Source organism: Rutidosis leptorrhynchoides, chromosome 2, assembly GCF_046630445.1.
Source record: "Rutidosis leptorrhynchoides isolate AG116_Rl617_1_P2 chromosome 2, CSIRO_AGI_Rlap_v1, whole genome shotgun sequence".
Lineage (NCBI taxonomy): Eukaryota > Viridiplantae > Streptophyta > Magnoliopsida > Asterales > Asteraceae > Rutidosis > Rutidosis leptorrhynchoides.
Window position 1 is genome coordinate 103,729,056 of NC_092334.1, and position 6,031 is coordinate 103,735,086.

Sequence of the window (6,031 nt, forward strand, 5' to 3'; positions counted from 1 at the left end):
ATAAATATAGTGATTTATCGGAGAGGTTTAAGCCAAGGAGCAATGAGGTTGCTGGTAAGTTTACTGCTAATGTGGTGGAATATAAACGGTTCCCCGATAACGATGATGAAAGGTAAACTTATATATCAAAGTTATAATAAGACTAATTCGAATGAAAGGTCACTGTACTAGCTGTAGCTGTGACAAAATTTGTTACTTTGAAAAGGGATCGCAAAGTTATTTTTGCTAATAAATGTCAAAGGATCTGACGCGGCTACGTGTTAAACTTTTACTCAGTTGTCGAGAGTTTCTTAGGTGCATAACTATATGCGCAAATCTTTCCTTCCGTAAATGAAGTGCGGTTGATTCATCCTATCGATTGAGGTGTTTTCAAGAATTATGAAAGTTTGAATGCAGATTGGAATCGTCAAGGTACAATTAAGGTTTAAGATGAAATCACGTGGCAACTTGATGAATTGTTTAGTTTCATATGTTATAATCAATATTTTAATTTATTTTTAATTGTTTAATGTTATTAATCTACAGTCGATAGTCCACAGTTGACAGTCCAATAATTCATATATATAGTTTAATATATAATATTCGAATTAATTAATACGTGTCGTGACCCGTATACGTCTCAGACTCGATCACAACTCAAACTATATATATTATTGTAGAATCAACCTCAACCCTATATAGAGAACTCGATCATTACTACATATAGAGTGTTTATGGTGATTCCAAATAATATATATAGATGCGTCGATATGATATGTCAAAACCTTAAATACGTGTCCCGATATTTAAAGTGCGAAAAATAAATACAGAAATTAAATGATAATAAATAAAGTGCGTAAAGTAAATAACAGAAATTAAATGACGATAAATAAAATTACGAGAATATAAATTGCGATAATTAAACTGCGATAAATAAATTAAATGGTAATAAGGAATTAACAGTTAGCTAGGAACAGTTAGCTAGGATTTTGTTAGCGTGGATTCTTAATAGAATTTCTTGTTGTTAATTAGTCTGTTTCTAATCAATTTTTATTGTGTTTATTATTTCTTCATTATGCCACTTGTTGGATTCTGGTAAGTCAAAATCCAAATATGAAATTGAATTTGAATGAAAATGGTTATTCTGTGGTGAACGAATTCGTATATCGGTAGATGTAAATAGGATAGTAATTGACTGTTGAATCAGATTCGAAGAATGTACAGTGTAACTTATTAATGCGAAATCTAAATATTCCTCGGGTATTACCTACCCGTTAAAAATTTTCACCATTAACAGTTTGTACAATAAAAATTTTAAATTACAATCTTTATGAAAACATATATACATATATATTTTCTTCAGACGTAATTATGGATTTAATGAGTCAATGTGATATTAAACTCATTTGGTTTACCATTAGAACTAGAATACATAATCTCTAAAACATTTAGAGATTACTTAATCATCATGAAGAAAGAAGATAATCTATGTAGAACGATACGTAGAACGATGATTATACTCGAGGTACATAATGAGATGTTGAGGCATGGATTGTTGATGGTACTGGTGCTGTTACTGATGGTACTGTTGGTGCCGATGATGTTGCTGATGCTGGTACATTTTGTACCATATTCTCCAGATTGATTACTCTAGCGCGAAGTTCGTTGACTTCTCCTATTATTCCAAGATGATTGTCGGTCGGAACAAGCAGATGAATAAGGTTCAGAATTGTGGATAGAATATAATCTTATCAAGTTACTATGGAAATAAGACTGAAAATGGTGTCTCAACCAGGTTCGCCGGTAAACGCTTCAGGTTCATTGTCAAGAGGTGAATTCGGTTGACGGAAAGGATCACCTTCTTCTTATCTCCAATGATTAAGTAGACTACAAACCCATCAGATGAATTGGGGATGACTGATTAGCTGATTCATTCTGGTGACGCTGCTTTCGAAGCTTAGGTGAATATCCATGTCGGAATAGCTGTCAGAATAACTATCGGAATAGCTATTGAAATCTGAGGAACTCGAACTGGTTGCAGGATTCATCTCGTACGATCAGATGAAGGATTTTCGATAAGAAATAGATTATAGGATGTAGATTAGTACCCTGCAACACATATTTTACATATGCATATATAATACTAAAATCCCATAAGTTACGGAGGAATCTACAGAAAATGTCAGGCAAAGTTTACAATAACAGATACGCTATGATTTGAATTAGCAGATATGCTAAGATATGAATTTTGTCTATACACTAATCATGCAATCATTGCAGTATGATGTGTCTAGACTAAGAATGATAAGCAGGTAATTTCCTAAGGATGATAAGCAGATGATTTCCGACAAAAATGATAAGCAAAACATTTTGACATGCAGACACGGTCGAAATCCAGACTCACTAATGTATCCTAATGACTATCAGTTAGACACACTAATGTAAGACCCGGTTCGCTAAGACCACTGCTCTGATACCAACTGAAAGGACCCGTCCTAATCCATCCGGACGAAGTCCATATAGATTATAAATGATTCACAACAGTTGATTACATCGCGAGGTACTTGACCTCTATATGATACATTTTACAAACATTGCATTCGTTTTTGAAAAGACAATCTTTCATTACATTGAAAGTTGACGGCATGCATACCATTTCATAATATATCTAACTATAATTAACTTAATAATAATCTTGATGAACTCGACGACTCGAATGCAACGTTTTTTGAAATATGTCATGAATGACTCCAAGTAATATCCTTAAAATGAGCAAATGCACAGCGAAAGATTTCTTTCATACCTGAGAATAAACATGCTTTCAAGTGTCAACCAAAAGGTTGGTGAGTTCATTAGTTTAGCATAAATAATCATTTCATAATTTTAATAGACCACAAGATTTCATATTTCCATTTCTCATAAACATACGTCCCATGCATAGAGACAAAAATCATTCATATGGATTGAACACCTGGTAACCGACATTCACAATATGCATATAAGAATATCCCCATCATTCCGAGATCCTCCTTCGGACATGATATAAATTTTGAAGTACTAAAGCATCCGGTACTTTGGATGGGGCTCGTTGGGCCCGATAGATCTATCTTTAGAGTTCGCGTCAATTAGGGTGTCTGTTCCCTAATTCTTAGATTACCAGACTTAATAAAAAGGGGCATATTCGATTTCGATCATTCAACCATATAATGTAGTTTCAATTACTTGTGTCTATTTCGTAAAACAGTTATAAAAACAGCGCATGTATTCTCAGTCCCAAAAATATATAGTGCAAAAGCATTTAAAAAAAGGGATTAATGAAACTCGCCTAATGTATTTTGTAGTAAAAATACATAGAACGACATTGAACAAGTATAGGATTGGCCTCGGATTCATGAACCTATATTATTTGTATATATATTAATATTCATATTTGTAATTGATCACATAAATATATAGATGTATTAGTTATATCATTTTTAGGTTAATAATATATATATATGTTTTATATGTTCATTTGTATATAAAGTATTAAACTTTGTTATGTTATGTGTGTAAAATATATATATATATATATATATATATATATATATATATATATATATATATATATATATATATATATATATATATATTTATATATGTACTTCATTTGTTTAACGAAACAGTAGCTCTAATTATATTAAATTATTATTAGTAAAAATAATGGTAATAACATTAATAATGTATTTGTGTTAATAATAGCTCTATTAGTGATAATAACAATGATATTAATAATAATACTTGTAAAAATATTAATTTTACTGTTTATGATAGTTATGATATTAATGAATTAATAATAATAATAATAATAATAATAAGAATAACTTTATTAAAATGATAATATTAGTAAAATAATGATATTGTTAATAATGATACATTTGTTTAATAATAATAATAATAATAATAATAATAATAATAATAATAATAATAATAATAATAATAATAATAATAATAATAATACTAATAGTTACAAAAGTGATACTAATATTAATTTTAATGAAATTAATGATTAATTCGTATTATTTTTATAATAATAATAATAATAATAATAATAATAATAATAACAGTAATGATAAGTGTAATAATAATACTAATAATAATAATAATCTTAATCATGATCATAATGATATTAATACTACTAATAATGATCATGATATTACTAATACCTTATAATAATAATAATTGATAATTATTACTTATATTAATAAGATTAATGACAATAATAATTGTAGTACTAATATTAATAGCAATAACAATAATAATCATAACAATAATAATAATAATAATAATATTAATAAGTAATAATAATAATAATAATAATAATAATAATAATAATAATAATAAGTGAATAAGTAAAGACTACCTTAAAAGAAGGATTTTCCAAAAAAAAATAGCCCATGCCCGGGCTCGAACCTTCGACCTCCCGCTCATGTAACACACAGTCTAACCACTCGTCTACTTCTATTTTATCTGAATAATTCCGAACCCAGTTATATTTATATCGAGATATCTTGTTATCTTCTACCCTAACAAATCGATTCCAGCTAACCACTCAAACATACAGCAACATAGATCGGGTCTTGGGCCCAACAACATGCACGAAACACGGCCCAACAGAAAGATGTAATCCTTGGCCCAACAACTTAATGGATCTCGGCCCAACAGAAAGGTTATGGCGTGTTTGGTTTCTCACTCGAAAAGCAAAAAAAAAAAATACGGAGTAATAGCTGGATATTAACATCGTGTACCAGTTGTCATATATGTATATCTATCTCGAAATGGCTGTCGGCCATAAGCAATCTAAACCGCCCCACATCATGATCCATTTGCAATTTAAATTTAAGAAAGTTTGTTTATTGAATCCATGCAATACAGCAAAGCAACCCTACCAAATAAATAAATGGATCTTTGATCTCGTTGTCGGCCAGAAATAAAAAGAAAAATGTGTAGCCATAAAATCATATTACTTTCATCATCATCTTGTTGTATCTTCATTATTTAAATAGAAGATAAAAGTAGTTGTGGTGGTTCCATTGCAGCAATAGTATCATCATGCATCATTCTCGTCACTGTTGTAAAACCAGAAAAGAAACAGGAAATAGTGGTTTACGGTGATGGTTGAAAGTGGTTGAAGGGTGGCTCAATGGTGAATAAAAGAGGCATGGTGATAGCCTGCTCAGACGAAAGGAAATTAAAATACAATAGGGGTGTTGGTTTGTGGGCTGCTTGATCGAAAACAGAAAAGAAACAAAGAAGGAGAACGTGGTAGTCGTTTGAAATTGGTGATGATGGAGGTTATGGTGTTCATCAAGGTGGTTAGTGGTAGTCGATGAGAATGAGTCTTGGGTGTCGGTTGTAGTTTTTATTTGGAGCAAAACAGAAGTATAACAGAAGTATACAGCAGTAGCTGTAGCGATGAAGCAGGTGGGTTTATGGTGGTGTTTTAATGGGTTTGTGATGGGAGCTACAGTATTTCGTCATTCATGTCTTCGGTTTGTTGCAAGTTGATTACGATCAAACATAAACGAATAAGGATATGAATGTTTATGGATATATATTACACATGATAGTTTGGAGTAGAGATAGAAGAGGGTGGTTAATTATACTCTTACGTTGTGATCAAAGTTCAAATAGAAAAAGAAAAGAATTTTACAACAACTTGTTCTTGGGTTAATGAAGTCGTATGGTGGTGGTTCAATGGAATGGAGAGTTCAAATGAGTTCATCAATTATGAAAGAATCTTTGTTATGATGAGAATTGTTGTCGACAGATAGAATCAATCCAAGAAGAAAAAGATAAAAAGAAGAAAGGAATTGCTAACTGAATGGTACGATCGATTTGATGTTCAACTATTTCAGGGACATGAAAACAAAATCTGATACAGATGATAGAAACGTGGAACTGATTTGATTCTATGTTAATCTGTAATTAATCTAAATTTAATAATTATATTGTTAATACACAAATTACTGATTTTGTATATTGTATTCTGCATAATATATATGTACATTTA